Source organism: Gopherus evgoodei, chromosome 1 (genome assembly GCF_007399415.2).
Source record: "Gopherus evgoodei ecotype Sinaloan lineage chromosome 1, rGopEvg1_v1.p, whole genome shotgun sequence".
NCBI lineage: Eukaryota > Metazoa > Chordata > Testudines > Testudinidae > Gopherus > Gopherus evgoodei.
Window position 1 is genome coordinate 65,495,538 of NC_044322.1, and position 21,046 is coordinate 65,516,583.

Sequence of the window (21,046 nt, forward strand, 5' to 3'; positions counted from 1 at the left end):
CAGACCTCAGGGTATCAAGCTGGGCATGCAGAAAATGAGAAAAACATAATTAGTGATCACAAGTGGAAAGTTTGGTTTAAGTGACTTGCTCAGAATCACATCTGAATTCGGTGACAGAGGCAGAGATAGAATCCAGTTCTTCAGGACAGCACTCAACTGCATTAACCACAAGACCTTTCTTTCTATTCTTGCAGTCTCTTGCAGGATTCACCACACACCTTCCAACTTGTGAAACAAATGAAGCAGGGGTCCTACGGTCAGCAGCCTCCTTCATTACATAACCCTGTCTCATTACAGTTGTCCCTTTTCCTACCAATCCCTGGCACCTTGTCCTAAGAGCCTGTCTCCGCTCTGAAGCACTCTCATGCCTGGTGAGTCCTAGTCTCTTTACCTAGCTAATCCTAGTCTCCCCTCTGGTCTTGCTGACCAAGTCCTACTCTTCCCTGTGCCCACACCCAGTCCCAATTTACTTGCCAATCAGTCCTAGTTCCCCCTCAACACCTTGTTCTCAGTCTCTTTGTCCAGCCAATCCCAGTTCCCCCTTGTTCTCATCTCCTCATCCATCCTGTCTTACCCTCTATCTCCCCACTAGCTTCCAGTCCTAGTCTCCCTTTCCAGGTTCCTCATCCAATTTCAGTCTCTCCCCTGATTCCCTCCCCCAGCTCCTTGTCCTAGTCTTCCCTCCCCCCCACTCCTGCTCCTATGTCTTCCCTCCCACACAGATTTAGGTGGAAAATGGTTATTTGTGAAAAATCTGAGATTTCAAAAATTCCCTGTTCTGCATGAGGGTGGGACTTTGTTTTTTGTTTAAAAAAAAAATAGAAAAAACAGAAATCCTTTTCCCCAGAACTGCCATTAGCATGGTGGTTAAGGCATTGACTGCTGAGATGTGGGAGACCTAGGTCCAAGCCCCTGTTCTATCTGATTTAAATCAGGGACTTAAACCCAGATCTCTCTCATCTCAGGTGAGTCCTAAATATCTGGTTGTTCTTAGGTGGGGCTCTCCCTTTCTCTCCTACACAGCAGAAATTCCATCCTGGACTGAAACTTTCACTGAAACTATATGCTCTGGCAAGAGGTTTCCAAGAACTGACTTTTTTGCTGAAAATATCATGATCAGCTCTACTCTAGTCCCTGTTCCTGCCCTACTGGTTCTGAGACTCGGTCTCCTTGTCCAGCCAGTCCCAATTATCCCCTACTCAGCTCATCTGATCTCAGTGTTCCCCCATCCCTTGCTACTTAACTAGCTCCCAGCATCTTCATTTCCCTCACCTGCTCCCAGCCTGTTTCCTCATTGGTTCTCAGTCCCATTCTCCTTGCCCCCCTCCCCACCAACTATAGACTACTATTCCCCAATCACTGTTTCCCTGGACCCCAGGGTCCTCCCCAGGCTTCCAGTCTGACCTTCCTTATCCAGCCAGTCCCAATATTTCCTCACAAACTCCCAGGCCCAGTTTCCCTCCTCCCCCACCAGCCTCCAGAGTCCCAGTTTCCACCACCTCCACTCCAGCCCCCTTGTCCCAGTACTTCCTCACCCCACCCTACCCTCACTTTTTGACCCCTCCCCTCAAATCAGGCAGCTCCCTTCTCCACACAGCCTGAGTGTAGCAAGAAATTGAGAGCACAAGACGGTCAGTCTCTTGGTCTCAGTTTAGGCACCTGGACGTGGACCCTGCATGGCCTCCTGCAGTACAAAGCTGCAGTTACAAGGAAAGTCCTGTTTAGTCCCAGGCTGCAGCATGACAGTACAAGGAGTAATGGTTTCAAGTTGCAGTGGGAGAGATTTAGGTTGGATATTAGGAAAAACTTTTTCACTAGGAGGGTGGTGAAGCACCAGAATGGGTTACCTAAGGAGATCATGGAATCTCCTTCCTTAGAGGTTGTTAAGGTCATTGGATGTTTTAGTTGGGGACTGGTCCTGCTTTGAGCAGGGGGTTGGACTAGATGACCTCCTGAGGTCCCTCCAACCCTGATATTCTATGATTCTATGCTCAGTGCAGATGGAATCTTCAGAGATTTTAAATCTAAAAGCAAATTTAAATTTAAAGCTAAAGTTTAAGGCATCTACTGAGCAAGTGAGAACTGTGATCTTTCAAAGGCTCATAACTTAGCCCAAGAATCTAAGAATGAAGGGGACAGCTGGGAGCCTAAAACCAGGTAAAAATAAGAGATTAGGTATAAAAAACATTTTGTCTTGACTACTGTCTGGAATTATTTAATTATGTAAAATGTGGGGCACAGTTTATGGCTAGACAAAATAAGGGATGAATTTTGCAAATGTTCATACAAAGGGAATTATTGTGAATGTAAAGAATGAAGCCTTGGTTCTGTGTTGTGTAATAATAATTATGTTGCATAAGATGATTCATGCTATTTGTAATGTTTTTGCATGTATACAGTATATCAGTTTCTGCATACTATATCTAAAAATGTTTATTACTTGTACTCTTTTTTTGTCAAATTAAAAACATTTCTTAGGTAGTATGCTGCATTTACTGCCTTGTATTTGGGAACCTCATATTACCGTGTACCTACAAAATCAGACAGTTTTAGTGAACTACATTTCTTTGCTCTAGGTCAGGGGTTGGCAACCTCAGGCACGCAGCTTGCCAGGGTAAGCACCCTGGCGGGCTGGGCCAGTTTGTTTACCTGCCGGGTCGACAGGTTTGGCCAATCATGGCTCCCACTGGTCGCGGGTCGCTGTCTCAGGCCAATGGGGGCTGCGAGAAGTGGTGCAGGCTGACAGATGTGCTGGCTGCGGCTTTCTGCCACCCCTATTGGCCTGAGATGGCAAACCACGGCCAGTGGGAGCCGCGAGCGGCCGAACCTGCCGATGCAGCAGGTAAACAAACTGGCATGGCCAGCCAGGGTAAGCACCCTGGTGAGCCACGTGCCAGAGGTTGCCGACCCATGGTTTATTGCAATGTGCTTTATAAGGGGCTATGTAACTTGGAAACTTATACATAGCTGTCTATTTACTTAACAGTGTCTAATGTCAATGTTTCATGTCAAATTCATATAACAACTCTACTTTTCAGTTTGCACTCACTTCTGATTCATTTTTGGGCACAGCTTATGCCAATGATGGAACTTGGCTCTATGTCTCCACCACAGCTGATCCAGTCAGCGTAGCGGAATAAACAATCCAGTGAAAATATGATTTTGGTCTTGGAGGAGGGTTAGCTGATTATAATTCAATCCATATTAGATTATGAAACTTCCCCAAGCTTAGTGGCTCAGGCTCTCTATAATTTATTTGAATGTTTAAAGGTACAAATTACAGTTGCTGTAGGAATCATAACTTGGAATTGCTACGTTTTGCATATTTAAACATACTGGCTTTGGATACAACTAATTTTGTTAGTTCTAGATGGTACTAACAAATACAATTTGAGTAAGATAGCAATAATGTGTAGCTCTAAAACTAAGTGACTACGGTATGGGGTGCAGGAAAATGCTTAAAACAAAAATTGTAAAGCAAACCATTTGAAAGACGGAAACCTAAAAAAAGACATGGCTAGAGCTGTATCAATTGTTAGGGGGTCGCTGAACTGAGTGAACTAAACAGAACATTGGGCCTGAGTTGTAATATATTTTCCCTTTCATTTAGTAAAATCTTCACTCTATCCTCAGTAGGTGATGAACAAGAAAACAAACAAAACAAAGAAAATTTAAGATTGAGCCCTACGTTCTTCCTACCTGATTTTTAAAACTACAGTTTATTTGGGGAGTAAATGACATATGGCAAAGCTACATATAAGAAAAATGTTGCAAATTCACTTTGGGCTGTCAACAGGAGTTCAAGCTATACCAGTGAAGGAATACAAAACAATCCCTTTGAGAAGTATGACTTTAGCTTACAGTTTAAAGCACATCAAATTACTTGAGCCTCTTACTCATATTATGCTTTATGGAGTTTCCACTCCAAATAAAATGCCCTTTCTGCTAGAGGAGCATGCAGGCTAAAGCTATACAATTAGCTGTAGTTATTCATTAGGTTTAAATCAGGTTGGTTTTTGTTGGTTTGAGTTAAAGAACTGGTGTTGTACAGAGATTTTATCCTTAAAAAGTAACTCTCAGACCAAGCTGAGGCAGAAATCATAATAATCTTATTCAGCCATGAAAGCAGAGAACATTAAAGATTAATTTAATAAAAATTAAAGCTTTTGGTCCTATGGTATTTAATATTTTTTTATCAGTGACCTGGAAGAAAACATAAAATCGTCACCGACAAGGTCTGCAGATGATACAAAGATTGGGGGAATGGTAAATAATGAGGAGGACGGGTCACTGATACAATCTGGATTGCTTCGTAAAATGGGAGCAAGAAAAAAACATGCATTTTAGCATGACTAAATGTAAATGTGTACATCTAGGCCATTCTTACAGGGTGCGGTATTCTGTCCAGGTTAACAGTTACTCTGAAAAAGATTTGGGGGGCCATAGTGGATAATCAACTGAACATGAGCTTCCAGTGCAGAAAGACCAAAAAGGTTAATGTGATCTTTGAATGTATAAAGAAGGGAATATTGAATAGGAGTATGGAGGCCATATTACCTCTGTATTTAGCACTATGCAACTTCTGATTTGTGCATTCCCAATTAGTAGTTTAAATATAAGGAGTAAAATCTGAATGTTTAAATGTGGCAAGTGCAACTTAAATTGAGGGAGTAAAAATGGACACTTATCTGCACTTACTGCAGGGCCACCAAGTCATAGAAGATTAGGGTTGGAAGAGACTGTGTGAAGGCCAAGACTATAACAGGGTTCAAAAAAGAACTAGATACATTCATGGAGGATAAGTCCATCAATGGCTATTAGCCAAGATGGGCAGGGATGGTGTCCCTAGCCTCTGTTTGCCAGAAGCTGCAAATGGGTGACAGGGGATGGATCACTTGAGGATTACTTGTTCTGTTCATTCCCTCTGGGGCACCTGGCATTGGCCACTGATGGAAGACAGGATGCTGGGCTAGATGGACCTTTGGTCTGATCCAGTATGGCCGTTCTTATGTTCTTAGACCTCAGAACATAAATTGTTCCCCTAGTTAATTACTTGTACCATAAAAAATTTACACTACTTCCCATCTGAATTTGTCTAGCATCAACTTCCAGCCATTGGATCATATTATATCTTTCTCTTCTAGACTGAAGAGTCCATTATTAAATATTGTTCACCATGTTGGTACTTATAGACTATAACCAAGTCACCTCTTAACCTTCTCTTTATTAAGCTAAATAGATTCAGCTCCTTGAGTTTGTCAGTATAAGGCTTTAATTCTTGTGGCTCTTCTCCAACTCCTCTGCAATTTATGAACATCCTTCTTGAATTGTGGACACCTGAATGAACACAGATCAACTGATAGATCAACAACTTTCTCTCTTTGAACAGGAAAGCAGCCAGGGAACAGGCCTCAGATTAATTTAGAGAAGATTAGTCGTTCTTTTCTCCTAACCTAATTAAACTATTAACCACTATTTACAAATAAGAATGGATGGGCAAGAAAAGGGACAACAATGACAAAGGAAGCACTGGCGACACACTGTTCTAGTGTGTGAGTGATGCACCTTTGACAGTCATAAGTAACTGATGAGAATTTGGGGCTACACCTCCCTTATATCCACTGATCCCAACATGTGGTGAGTGCAAACTAGGCCCAAACAGATACTGGTAGAAATCTGTAGGTAGAAATCTACTGGTAGAAATCTGTAGATTTGCAAGCTGGAGGTGCAGTTCTCCCCAGAGTGGGTGTCCATATGGTAAGTCTCTTGGGAGAAAAGAGCAATTTCCTTTTTGACTTATTTTCCAGAACACGCTTTTTCATCCCTTAGGAGACATCCTATTATACTAGTGCAGGGCCAAACATTATTTGTGTAAATACAAGATAGGACTATTATATGTCAAAATAACAAATTGCTAATCAGAAAATAGATACCTAATATTGTTTTCTTCTGTAGCAGACAAGCTAGTTTAATGTAATGTGTCTGTAAAATCCCATTGGGCAGAGATCATTGAAAACAAGCTGTCAAGCTTAATTGGGATATCTTGTAAAAATACTTTTAATAAATGAATGCATACATATGCAGTATCTATACCTACAAACTCTTTCATGAAAGACAGACCTAAAGGATTAGAGAGAGAAAGATAGTGTAATACAATTTCTCAGAGATTTCCATATATTGTAGCATTGCTGTGGGAAACTGTCAACTGGGAAACTTAAATGCAGACTTCATCCTGCTACTTAATGTCTGGAAGTACAGTATATTGTATTTACACTGAATGATCTACATTTGTTTTTAAAAAACGCTTAAGATCCAAATAAGCAGTAAGTTATTACATATTCATATACAATATAATTCATGTTTAATTCAGAACCTTTTAAACAAAAGAGAAGTGTATTTTTTAATCTCTTATAATTTACTAAAAGTATTGCCATACGGTACTAAATATGGTGCAATTAGAAAAAATCAGAATTCCTTTAATGTGTAAGCAAATTGTGATCCCAAGTCCCCACATCTTACTAAATGTTTAAAAATGAAAAAAAAACTTTTTCCAGAGAAATGATAAAACCTAAGCGAGGCATACATTTTGGAAGGAAGACAGCCACAAAAATAAACTATGTGCAGACATTTTTAAGGGACGACAACTAAAGGTTACGGTCTTTACTGGTTAAAAAAAATTGTCTATAACCTGAGTGGACAAGGTCAGTTGCTAATTTAATGAGACACAGATAGCAAGACAATAGGAGTAGGATGGAATCCTTATTCAAACACAGAAGCCAGAATGGCTTAGAAAGGCTATGTCTGTGGAAGTATAAGCATCTTCTCTATAGTGTGTTGAAATATGTGTGAAAGATCAAACTGGAGCTCTGAAATACTGGACTAGAGAAGCTTTACCTTAGAGTCCTAGAGGTAGAATTGCTTTTAGCGCACTGAGCCCTAATGCTTACAGAGCTTTTCAGGTAATAGAAATACCATGGCTTATCAAACCAATCAATATTGTCTCTGCTTTCTTGTACTCCCCCATCATTCGATCTCTCTCCATCTGTTGTGTTTTGTTCTGTGCTTGTACAGCACTTAGCGCAGTGCAGTCTTGGTCCATGACTAAGGCTCCTAAGTACTCCAGTAATGCAAATAATTAACTAAAATACATATTCTAAACTATGTCAGTAACACAACTCAAGTAGCTTGAGCAAAATTTGCCGAATTCTGCTTAAATACAACAGCAATAGATGCCTTTGATTGGGCAAAGCTGGATGTCTGCTAGGGAGACAGAGTTCCATAATTAGAAATCCCCACCTGGATATCAGAGATGGACATAATACCGCAAGCAGACTATTTTCGCCAGGAATTACTGAGTTTTCACTTAATCAGTCTACAAGAAAAATGTCTTTCCTGTGAGATGGAAAGTTCTTACAGTAGTAGTTTCTTAGAGTTCTTCTTGCCAAACAGAACAGCAGGCTGGACTCCCACACTAGGCTGGACTCCAAAGCATTTATGCCATGTAATAACCCTCTCCCTCCTTTTGCACACAGGTTAACTACAGCTTTGTTGCCCACTCATACTAGAACTCGTCTATCCATTCTGAAATGTTAACAAGGTCTTTATTTCATTTCTTAGATCTAAAAAATGTATATGTAATTTGCTCTTCAACAGAGAAGCCCCATTTTTGTTTCCATAACCTTCCACTACAGATGAGACCTCAAAGTTTTGTTTAAGAGGCAGGATATTTAGACCCCTAATGAGAGATACACTTCCATACAAATGAACACTTAGGCCTTGTTTACACTATAGTTTTGTTGAAAAAAATGTATGCTGACATACAGCCACCGCTTTATTTAAACTGCTGTTGCATGTCCACACTATGTGTTGGCAGAGTGCATGCACGGTAGCAGCTCTTGTACTGACACAGAGCAGTGCACTGTGGGTAGCTATCTCACTGTGGAACTGGCCGCAGGGTGCTTTGGGAAGGGTTTGCAATGCCTCAGGATGCAGGTTTCTCAATCCCATCATTCCATGGGCTTCCTACTAGATTGCCAGTCGCTTTTCCATTGAAATGCGGGGAGGGGGAGCGGTGAGGGAAGGACAGAGTGTGATAAGGAGTGGGTGGGTGGGGGAGAAACAGTGTGTGTATTGGGGAAGTGTGTGAGAAGGAGTGTATATCTGAGAGAGAGAATGTGTGTGTGTCGGGAGAGACAGAGTGTGTCGGCATGCTCTCTCTTTTAGTTCAGACAGCAGCTGGAAGCAGCCAATCCTCAGGAAGGCAGAGGGAGACATCCCCCATCCATATCAGCTCCCGCCTTCCTCTCTGGCTCAGCACAGCAGTCTCGCCAGCCCGCCCACTCCCACTGCAGCCCGCTCTGTTTGCCTGCTTGCCCGCCGCTGTGTTCCTAGCACCAGGGAGAGCAGGATTCCATGTTAATGATTCTTTGATTCCCTTGAGTTCTTTCACATCCTCCTTAGCCCACAGACCAATGATCCATCTCTCCCCTATAGAACAGAAAGGAGCGAATTTGCTGTTTTGTTGCTGGGAGTGGCATACTCAGCTGGGCAGCAGCTCAGAGTTCTCCAGGCTGAGAAACGTCAAAGCTTCCCAGAGCTTTGAAAGGGGAGGGGCACATGCCTGCGTAACTGGAATGTGAGGCAGTGGAGTGCAAAACAATGAGCAGATCAGTTACGGCAGGCATTGTGGGATACTGGAGGAGGCCAGTTATGTTGACATGACGAATGGCACTGACGTGTTGTAGTTTTAACTTTGCTGCCTTTTGCCGACAAAACTGTGTAGTGTAGACATGGCCTTAGTCTCTCCTAATCCTTGGATCTACTTCAGAAAAGAATCAGTTGTAGAACGTCAAACTGGAAATGGATGCACGAATCACCCCAAAACAAGAAATCAAGAATCTAGGCAGGTTCATTCCTTGTGGAAGTTCTGGTGAATGGAAAATATTGTTAATAAATGAGTAAGAAGTGTGCCAGGAAGTGGTGAAGAATAATTGTGATCACTGTGATCTACAACAATTCTAAAACTGTACATCTTTTTCAAGTGTTTTTGAAAACAATCTAAACCAAGGAGGTAACCTGCAGGTTCCTGCACTCGTGGAAGTACCAGCAGAAGGTGTGTTTATATCATATTGCTAGGTTAAAGGAAAGAGTAGCTGCATTGAAATTTCCTCAGCAGAAATCCCATGTAGTAGATAAGAAATAGGGAAGTTACTTACCTTTTCAGTAACTGAAGTTCTGTGTTGTCTAGCCATGTTCTATGCCTGGTGCACGTGTGCTCCATGAACTGGAGATTGGAATGCTTTTAGCCAGCAGTGTCAGTTGGTTAAAACCATTACCTGCATAGGCTCAAGCCCTTTCACCCTTGAAGATATAAAAGGGTCAACGTCACCAAATAATCCTCAGTTCCTTCACCAGTACCCAGTCCAAAGTATGAGACTTGGCAGTAGTGGGGGAAAGGATGGTAGGATGTAGACATAGACAACATATTGTGAAGAACACCAGCTATTAAATAGGTAAGTAACTATAGTTAAGCAATTTCCCTTTCTTCTTCTATGTGTATTCCATGTCTGGTGACTCCAAAGCAGTACATCATAGCGGCAGAGGTTACTGTGAGACTAATGAACTAGGGATTTCAATACAGCCCCGCCAAATTGAGTATCTGCATAAGATGCTTCCACAACAAACTAATGTTTCATGAAGGTATGTACATTACTCCAGTAGCAGTCCTACAAATATCAATTACAGCAACATCTGTAAATGACGCTATGGATGCTGCCTGCACCCTGATTGAATGTATCCTAATGTTCCTAGAGGGGGAGCTGTAAATTGACTGTCTCATAACATAACTTCATACAACCTGAAAGCCATCTAGAAATTCTCTGGGTTGATATTGATTGACCCTTCCATCTTTCAACAATAGAAACAAATAGCCTAGAGGAGGATCTAAATGGCTTTGTCTTATTCAAATAAAAGGACAAGATCCATTGATCACATAATGAATGCAGTACAGCCTCACCCTTGGTTGAGTGTGATTTCAGAAAGAACACTGATGAAATGCATAGATGGATTTAAATGAAAATCAGACAGCACCTTAGGAAGGTCCCTCACACAGGCAGTAAAGACAGCTAGAGTGAGTGTCATTACGGGGGACAGCAGTTCCACATGACAAACAAAATTTAAAACCGAGGGAGTTTTAAGCAGACACGAGAAAATTTTCCTTTGATGGAAAAACAAAAAAATGATTAATCTAAAACAAAACCACTATTAAACTAAACTAAACTACCGAATAAACTAAACCACCGCTAACTAACCTATTTACAGATGAACTAGTGTGTGAGTGTCTAGGATGGGACACTGCTAGCTGTCTCTGTCTCACAGTCAAAGAGCGGTGAAAGGAACTGAGGGTTAGTTCTTTGCTCTGCCCCCTTTTATACCCTCCAGGGAGAAGGGGCATGAGGCTAGGCATGAAGCAGGTTCGACCAGTAGACACTGCTGGCTAAAGCATTCTGATTTCTGTTGAACAGAATGCGTCCACACCAGATGTGGAACACAGAGACAAGCACTCCAATTAAAATTAGAAGGTTTTGCCTAAATCCCTCTGAGGAGAGCCTTTAAAAGACTTTTTACAGGACTCAGAGACCAGACTTGATCTATGCACAAACTGTAGTTCTATAAAAATATTATAGAAGGATTATTCTGTCTAGGGCCTGATTACATCTAGTGTGGGCAAAAGGGGTTGGATTCACCAAGAGGCTGGAGCTTTCATGGTAAGACTAGGTGGTTTGCTCATGCAGGTGGGTCTGCAGGCCTTAGAATGATGTAGGCCCATTAGGGCTTTTGGTTTGAATATTTAGGTTTATTAGTCTGCTTAATATTTGAGAATCAAATGGGGTTGGGGGAGGGAAGAGAAGAGGCAAAAGAGGGAAGTGCAGCTCAAGACAGCTGTTGCTTCCTTTTGCTGCTGTTAGGATAAGTTGCCCTTAGGTGTTATCTTGTTTGACTTTCAATGGTTATGAAAAGTTGCAACCACCTGGCCAAACTTCTGCTACTTGTCTCCATCTTTACTGGCCCCCTGCCATTCACAATTTTAGTTTAGCTCTCCCTTCTTTCACTGCATAATTATGTTGCATATTTCTTGCATTCTTATTCTACTCACATGCTAGCAAACTGATTATATCTCATACAATCAGACTGAAATCTAATCTAAATCTTGCTGCATCCACCCTGAATGGAAAGTTCTACAAGTACCACTTGTTCTTTATCCTTACTTGTTAAAAACACTGTATTCCATTCAGTTTCAAATGAACCAAATGTCACATCCTTTATACTAAAAACCAGGAATTGCTAACTACATAACTGGTTTCTTTAAAATCTGAGTACTATAGTTTATCTTGAATAGTTACATCTATTTGTTTGACTTTAGTGTTAAATTAAATTTGCAGAGCTGCTAACTATAATGTGGAAACCCAAAGGAAACAAATATTTATAAGAAGCAGTAATTACACCCCAATGAATGGATAAGTCCTTTTCACTAAACAATTCTTTCTTAACTTTCAAAACTGATGACAATTGACAATGTATTTTGTTACCTTCATTTATTAAGTGTTTGTAAAAAGGTTATTTTGATAAATAACATTCATTATTGGATTGTTTTTGTTACTACCGATACTGCTCAATATAAGCATTCTTTGAAAGGCAGAAAGATGTAATTTTAGTGTCTAGACTTCTAATAAAAGTGCATTTTGTACCATTCAACCCAAAAGTATTGTCTTTAAGTTTGTTTCACTGCTTCTGAAAACTGATGAAATAAAATGTCCAGTAAGTCTTTCCCCAGAAGCAGGAAATTTACGCTCTAACTACAGTGACAAATGTTGCCTTTTCACAAATTCTGTTGCTACATGAGGGAAACAGCGGAATTAAATTTAGCTTTCACAATTATTTTTTTAAGTAGTATTTGAAAGATGCAAAAAGTGAAAATATGAAAACATTTATCATTCAGCACTGATTTTTAACACAAATTGGTGATATAATGCAAATGGCAGTTTAGATGCATATAATTTAAGTTCTGAGAGAGTGCATTAGTTTATTCATTTAGACTCTGATTCAGCACAGCACTTAAGCACGTGCTTAAAGTTAAACATATGCTTTAAGTCCAGCCCAGTTAAGCATTGCACTTAAACATTTGGTTGAAGTCAGTGGGACTTGAGCATGTACTTATGTTCTGTGCTGAACTGAGGTTTCATAGACACAATTCACAATGACAATATATTTAATCAGCATACATTGCAAGCATATTTAGCCAACCAGAGCGAAAATACCCTATAGGTATTTTGTACAGTTTGGCAGGATTCAGCAGGTAAAAATATCCTATCATTCGCTACTTTTCTTCATAATGTGACTTATTTACCATCATTAACAAAAAGGAGTATATATTTTGAAATCAAAAAAGGAAAGGTCCAAACTGGCATCTATTAGCTGTTTGTCAACCATATTTTTCCTAATGAATTGCCCTGTTGCTCTGCATCACTCTGATTACAGTACAACAGCTTTCATTAGTCACTGCAAATAAGGCTTGTTCCCACCTTATTTACATTCTTATTGCAAATAATTAGAATTAGAACATTATAATCATTCAGGGCACTTCTGAACTTTTTGTAAGACCATTTGACATCATCCAACACTTGATTTCAACCTGAGCAAGCTTGAAAACAGATTCTGTATTTTTTTTGTTACAACTGTGTCACCAATATAATTCTACCATGCCTCGAATTCCTGCCAACAACTTAGCTGAGGGAATCAAAATTCTACTGTAATTAGACCTTGCAAGCTGGGCTTCTCTAGTGGTAGAACTGTCACAGAGGGGGAGCATTGATATTCAGCTCTTATAATAGCTCAAACCTCTATAATTATTGCTTGAAAATGAACTCTATCTTTGCAGATAAACATATAAATGTATTTTTAGAAGAATCTGTATTACAAAACTCTAGAAAAGAAATGCAATAAAAATTAGTAACAAATTTGTTTTGATTACATATACTGTTATTCCCTAGATGTTTAAAGTAATTCGAAAGCTCCTGCCTTTAAGGATTTTCTTTTTGCCAAAATTCTAAGTAGGTGATAGCATACCAAATTATATCCTGGTATAAGCAGATACAGTTCCCATGAATTTGGCCTAAATAAATCTCTAGATCTTCCTTTTATCCTGGCAACTGACATCTGAATCCTGTATAAAAATAGCTAAATTTTAATAACATCAAGTTATGCTGAAACACAAGTTTGTAAATTATTCTCTTCCAGTCCAGCAAGAGAACATAAAAGAATATACATGTACATGAGGTTTCTAGATTTTAAGTATCAAAACAAAACCATATTAAGTAAATGCAATATATTTAGAGAAACACCTTATTTGTTACACATCTGGATGACTTGTAGCCCTTATAAAATCTCTGGGGATTCAAGACTTATTTATTTATGTACAGAACAAACACAAACCCAGACAGCAACAGAACAGGCATCCCTGCTTTGCTGCAACTTTGGCCTGGGAAGACAATCTTCAGGGGTCAGAGGTCACTCCTTGCAATTTGCTCAGAGTGCAAACAAAGCAGCTAAGAGTTATCAATTATCATGCTTGTTTGTGATGTGGACACCTGTAAATTGGAGTGAGACCATCAAAATGATTTTACACAGGCCTCTAAATGGCAATCAGATGGTAAAAACTTTCAATCACTGCTGACCTGGTCTGAATTCAAAGCAGTGACCTCGCAGTAAAAGGCTCTATCACCTATTATCAATTTCCCAATTCTTTCAGTCCTACAGCTTTTCTTTTTAACATTAACTTCTACTGTTAATGTAAAGCACTGGGGAAAATATTTGTAACTGGTATGTATGTTTCACATCAATGACTTAGATACCGCTTCTACACTTATACACACAACTTATAAATACCTATATTGCATAAATAGACTACAACTAATATTACTGGTTACACCCTCATAGATTCCATCATTACTTTAGTATCAGAGGGGTAGCCGTGTTAGTCTGGATCTGTAAAAGCAGCAAAGAATCCTGTGGCACCTTATAGACTAACAGACGTTTTGGAAAATGAGCTTTCGTAGGTGAATACCCACTTCCTCAGATGCATGTAGCGGAAATATCCAGGGGCAAGTATATACATGCTAGCAAGCAAGCTAGAGATAACGAGGCCAGTTCAATCAGGGAGGATGAGACCCTGTTCTAGCAGTTGAGGTGTGAAAACCAAGAGAGGAGAAACTGGTTCTGTAGTTGGCAAGCCATTCACAGTCTTTGTTCAATCCTGATCTGATGATGTCAAATTTGCAGATGAACTGAAGCTCAGCAGTTTCTCTTTGAAGTCTGGTCCTGAAGTTTTTTTGCTGCAGGATGGCCACCTTAAGGTCTGCTATAGTGTGGCCAGGGAGGTTGAAGTGCTCTCCTACAGGTTTTTGTATATTGCCATTCCTAATGTCTGATTTGTGTCCATTTATCCTTTTCCGTAGAGACTGTCCAGTTTGGCCAATGTACATAGCAGAGAGGCAATGCTGGCATATGATGGCGTATATTACATTGGTGGATGTGCAGGTGAATGAACCAGTGATGGTGTGGCTGATCTGCATCTGCTCTAACCCCTCAGAGAGAGACCAACACCTACAAAATCTCCACCAAGCATTCTCAAAACTACAATACCCGCATGAGGAAATAAGGAAACAGATCAACAGAGCCAGACATGTACCCAGAAGCCTCCTACTGCAAGACAAACCCAAGAAAGAAACCAACAGGACTCCACTGGCCATCACATACAGCCCCCAGCTAAAACGCCTCCAAATATTCTATTCAAATATTAAAACACTCTCAGTGAACAGTCAAAATAAGTGTCTGTCATATTTTGTGTGTTTCTCCAGGTCTATCTAGCCCAGATTCACCTCTGTAATATTAAGCATCTCTCCTGAGCTAAGTTGCTGAAGAGCATACACTCAATTTTGTAGGCTATTACCTCTATGATGCCCCCCCCTCACTTCCCGTAGCAAGTGAAAAATGAATTAATTTGATTTTAAGAATAGATTTGAGGGATGTTTTTCACATTTGGTTGATCATCTTGCTATTTTTCATGCTAATTACAGTTTGAAAAGAAAACTATTGATGTTCCCTATAGATAGGATTTCCTTATGCTCTTAACTGATAATGTACCAGATTAGGACATCTGAAATAAAACAGAAACTTTTAACGTTATCAAACACCTTAGTTGGTTAGTTTTATGGTAGAAGAACAGGTTCTATGCTGGTTGGCCTTATATTAATTTTAATATTTATGATATTGCTCTAATGTTTGGTCCTCTACTCTCAAACTCAGGACCCATTCTTTCTTTTCACTCCAAGATTAAAAATATCTTTGTCTATTAAAAAAAAAAAAAGAAGCTTGAAAAGACAATACTGATGATGGTCAGCTGCTACAATTATGAATCTAGTTAACTCCACATTTTTCAGGCTGTAATGAGGTAGCATTAATGCAAAATACTGTGTAATTATCTTTAATGAAATTACCATGTTGTTACTGCATAACAGGCTGAAATACTTAGCAATAAGAATGAAATCAACTTGCACACTACACTTGTTCTATGGCATGGGAGGATTAAATGTAGCTCAAAACAACAGAGGAATCTTTATTACACACACACACACACACACACACACACACACACACACACACACACACACACACACACACACACAGCAGCCCAGAGTGGTGAGTTAATAGTGAGAGTGTGTGCGCATATAGAAAGATTCCTTTATTGTGTGCGCGTAGGGGCAGTACGTAATGGAGGCTGGGGGACAGGGCCAACTCTACAGTTTTCGCCGCCCCAAGCAGCGTGACGAATTGCCGCCACGGGCGGCGAGGGCAGTCCATGTGCCCTTAGGGCGGCAGGCGCGTTTCTTCAGCGGCAGCTTCTATGTTTAGCTGCAGCCTTCGTGGACAGCTAAACATAGAAGCTGCCGCCGAATTGCCGCTACCGCGGAAATGCATCTGCCACCCTAAAGGTGCACGGACTGCCCCCGCCATCGGCAATTCAGCGAGCTGCTTGGGGGCAAAACAACAGGGACGTGCCGCCCCTTGCACATTGCCGCCCCAAACACCAGCTTGGAATGCTGGTGCCTGGAGCCGGCCCTGCTGGGGGAGACTAAGTCTCCTCAAACCTCATGCTGTCGGCAAGGACGGGGGGGAGATTTGGGGCGTCTGAAAAAATCTCCTTGTCACGGCCACAGGGCTGGAGGAGCACTTGCTCCATACCACAATCCTGGGGCTGCAGCGTGGGGACAGAGTTTTGTCATTCTCGGGGCCACAATGAGGGAGTGCAGGAAGGAGCAAGTGGGGGGCAGGGCCTCAGGGAGAAAGGCGAAGTTGGGGTAAAAAGAGGTGGGGCTGTGGGTGAAGGGGCATGATGGGGTGTGGCCATGGGTGGAACAGAGGAGGGGCTCTGGGCTCAGAGCTCTAGCCAGGGCCGAGACCTCCACCATGGTCCTGGTCAAGGCTAAGCGCTCAACTCTAGCCAGGGCATGGAGGACTCTCAGTCATCCTGCCCTCTGCAACTCCCACCTTGGCCACGGGGAGAGCTGGGGCCATGTGGGGAGGAGGAGGGGCGCTGAGAGCTGTGAGGGCTAATTTACAATGAAAGTGGAAGATACTAAACTTAGATGGGGAGAGGTATTATTTTGCCAAGACTGACAATAAATATCTTACAGTTAATAGTGTGTAGAAATTGTTGAAGATTGCCCTGTAATATGGTCTTGCTGTGTATTTACTGGTCATTAAATGTAATGCAGTTTAGGACTTGAGCTGGTCAATTTTTAAAAAAAAATTCAATAAAAATGTTTGCAAATTATTTTCATTAATTATTTTTGGTCACTGTTTTACAACCAGTTTATAGAGTGATTACAATTTGAAATCTCGATAAACAATATACCCTGGCTCTATTTAGGACCCTGAATGAATCACTTCAATTTCTGGCTGAGACAGTGAGCTGGATGGTAGGGAGCGGGGCTGTTTCCGAGTGGTACACTGTCATGTAGTGCCCATTTAAAGCCAAAGACTGGAAGCTTAATCGCACATGAACTATGGGCTTGTCTCAAGGAGGAAAATTAAAGCGAATCAACTTGAGGTGGGAAGTCAAGGTGGGAAGCTTTATCTTCAATCATTTAGTTTATTCACCTTTACTTTCTTGAATGTGCTTGTGCAGATTTGGTCTAAATTGGAGTAGGAGTCCAAAGCCACTCCAGAATCTAGGGAGTGGATGTCAAGATTTTCAGACATACTATATGTTCTTCTTCCTTAGATAAAGTTAAAGAATAAGGTGCATTGGTTTTCACAGGAGAATGGAAGGTCCTCTTCCACTGACTTGGACAAAAGAACCATTTCATGTAAGGAATAAGGATCTTTACTCATAAGGAAAAAATGATCATGTATTGCTTTGTATCTTTTGAGAGTGAAATTGGCCAGATTAGAACTCTGGCATTTAATTACTGAACAGCTCTACAAGGTTTTAAATACTTGGAAAATTATTCTAATTAGGTAAACATGGAAAACAATAGCTTTAAAATGTTTAAACAGAACACAAAGCAATACAAGTTTTACTAGCGTCACTATAAGGAAAATACTCTGAAGGGCCCAAGCTCTGCCATCCACAGTAAGAAAAGGAAAAAGAGTGCAGGGAGTGAGTTGGTGAGCCTGCACTCTGATCACTTGGAGGCTAATTAGTGCCCAGGAGAAGCTGATTGCGATAATGATCTAATCAGGCTAGTGGGCTGCATGGGGTAAACATTTTATTGGCCCCATCAGCCTAGCACTGAAAGAGGCACAGGAAGGAAGTCCGGGAGGAGTGGGGGGACGGATAGGGCTAACTGCCCCATGTCACATAGAGGGCTCAAAGTAGGGAGACCTCTGTTTCCCTCAGATCCTGGGTGAGAGGGCCAAAAACTCAGTTAACATTGTAAATAGACTGTTGCACAGGGACTGTGGTGATACTGGAGGAAGGAACTAGAAATGAAGAAGAGCAGAGTGGAGTGGACCCCTATTACATACCACCATAAATGTAATTAGGAAAAGTGTAGGCTTGGCAGGGTGTCTGGGAGGTGAGGATGCACAGGGGTTGGGTGGATGGGGGAGCAGCTCCACATATAATGACCCCTCCGCCCACAGCTGAGGAGTGATGGCAGAAGGGAGAGTGCTGAGCTTCCTGCAGCTGGGAGAGGTTTCTGGTGGTGGGTCAGACACTGCCCCAGCCACTCCTTGCGGGGAAAGAGGAAGTCCTGTCTTCTTCTACCTCTAGCCCAGCTGGGACTGGCAGCTGATCCCAACTCAGGGTATGGGCCACTAGCTGGAGTGTCCCCAGCCCCGCAATGGTTTACTTCTCTGCCAATTGCTCTGAGTGCTTGAAACAATATATCTGTGCTGTTAGGGAGTGGTGCATGACTGCTCTTGCAGCTTCCCCTTGCTTCCCTGTCAGGAAGTCATTTTGTTGTGTGGAAGCAAATAAATCTGTGGGGGACATGAATTCTGCACATGCACAGTGGCACAGAATTCCCCCAGGAGTAATTATCATTTTAGGAAGAAATTAAACAGAAGTTACTGAAGTTAGACATTTTTAAATCAGCAGGTCCAGATAACTTGCATCCAAAAGTTTTAAAAGAACCAGCTGAGTAGCTCACTGAACCACTAATATTGATTTCCAATAAAAACTGGAACACTAGGGAAGTTCTGGGAAGACTATAAGAAAGCTAGTGATGTGGCAATGTTGAAAAAGGCAAAATAAGATGAGCCCGGTTATTATAGATCCGTCAGTCTGCTACTGATCTCAGGAAACTTAATAGAGCGACTAACATGGGACTTGATTAATAAGAATTAAAGGAGAGTAAAATAATTAATGCCAATCAAGATGGGTTTATGGAAAATAAATCCGGTCAAACTAACTTGATATCTATTTTTGATGAGTACACGTTTGGTTGATAAAGTGTTTGACTTGGGATCATATGATACTTGGATTAAAAAACTAGGAAAACATAAAATAAACTTAAGAACGGCCACCCTGGGTCAGACCAAAGGTCCGTCTAGCCCAATATCCTGTCTTCTGACAGTAGTCAATGCCAGGTGCCTCAAAGGGAATGAACAGAACAGGTAATCGTCAAGTGATCCATCCCCAGTTGCCCATTCCCAGCTTCTGGCAAACAGAGGCTAGGGACACCACCCCTGCCCATTCTGGCTAATAGCCATCTATTGACCTATCTTCGATGAACTTATCTAGTACTTTTTTGAACCCTGTTATAGTCTTGGCCTTCACAACATCCTCTCGCAAATTGTTCCACAGTATTATTGTGCATTGCATGAAAGGACATGGCACACATTAAATGCATTAAAAATGGCTAACTGATAGGTCTCAAAATGTAATTGTAAACAGGGAAATATTATTGAAAGGTGTGTTTCTAGTAGGATCCCACAGAGATATGTTCTTAGCATTACATTATTTAACATTTGTATTAATTATCTGGAAGAAAACATAAAATCATCACTGCTAAAGTTTATGGATACACAAATATTGGGTGGTGGGGAGGGATATATAATGAAGAGGAGAGGTCATTGATACAGAGCAATCTGGATTGCTTGGTAAAATAGGCTCAGGCAAAAAAAATGCATTTTAATACAGCTAAATGTAAATGTATACATCTAGGAACAAAGAATGTCATACTTAGAAGATGGGGGACTCTATCCTGGGAAGCAGTGACTCTGAAAATGATTTGGGGGTCATGGTGGATAATCAGCTGAACATGAGCTTCTAGTGCAACATTGTAGCAAAAAGGGCTAATGTAATTCTTAGATGTATAAATAGGGGAGTCTCGAGTAGTAATAGAAAAGTAAATTTTACCCCTGTATTTCGCTTGTCCGACCATTGCTGGAATACTGTGTCTAGTTCTGGTGTTCATACTTCAAGAAAGATGTTGATAAATTGAAGAGGATTCAGAGAAGAGTCATGAGAATGATTAAAGAATTAGAAAACATGCCTTATAGCGATAGATACAAGGAATATTTAACTGAATATTTAGCTTAACAGAGAGAAGGTTAAGGAGTGACTTGATTACAATCTACCTACGTGGTGAACGAATATTTAATAATGGGCTCTTCAGTCTAGCAGAGAAACCTGTTTGGAAGTTGAAACTAGACAAATTCAAGCAAGCCATATATTTTTAACAGTGAGAGTAATTAACTAGAACAACTTAACAAGGGCCATGTTGGATTTTCCATCACTGACCATTTTTAAATGAAGACTGGATGTTTTTTCTAAAAGATATGCCCTAGAATCATTTTGGGAAAAGTTCTATGATCTATGTTATATAGGAGATAAGACTACAAAATCAGAATGGTCCCCTCTGGCCTTGCAATCTATGAATCATAACACAGTTATGTTGCATATTATGTTATCATACTGACTGCAATGGTGCTAATGTCTTGTGAATTTTACAGTTCACACCTATACTCACTACTAAAATACACTTCAGAATGCACAAGTTAGCATAATTTGTGTAGACTCAGAAATAATGAAATTACTGTATGACTACAATGACTTGTGCTTGAACGATTATATGCCTTCTTCACAATAAAATGCATTGTCTTATACTCTGTAGTATTTTATACTGTATATTGTAATTGTTTTGTTTGTATAGTTTCAGAATATGCTACATTTAGCAGTCTGATCCTATGAGTACTTATGCATTGCTGATACCATCTACATGCTGGGCCAAAAAAGAGCCAAGAAATGCATATGGTGAAAACTAGGAAGAGCTTTTATTAAGGTAAACAAACAAACAATCGTGTATAGTGCTCAGAAGTTCCTGTAGTTTCCCTGTAACCTGTACTGCATATTTCTGGGTCATTTTGAACACAACCTGCTGTTCACAGCTGCACCAAATTGGGCTCAGATTTTCAAAAAAGCTCAGTCCACACACAGAGACCTAATTGAAATGACCAGATTTTCAAAACTATTCACCCG

General features: G+C 40.7%; 1 protein-coding gene and 1 long non-coding RNA gene across 4 annotated transcripts in view; one reads left to right on the top strand and one right to left on the bottom strand.

Moving 5' to 3' along the window:
• Positions 1–21,046, top strand: part of LOC115653251 — a 201,396-nt gene that overhangs the window by 147,039 nt on the left and 33,311 nt on the right. For 2 of the 3 annotated variants that reach the window (XR_004000893.1, XR_004000890.1), the window contains one exon: positions 20,727–20,849. This is a non-coding gene — a long non-coding RNA (uncharacterized LOC115653251). Of the gene's footprint in view, positions 1–14,513; positions 14,551–20,726; positions 20,850–21,046 lie in introns of those variants that run through there. The other variant, XR_004000892.1, reaches the window with a different exon arrangement.
• Positions 1–21,046, bottom strand: part of DIAPH3 (diaphanous related formin 3) — a 553,931-nt gene that overhangs the window by 39,901 nt on the left and 492,984 nt on the right. The gene's annotated exons all lie outside the window — the stretch shown is intronic.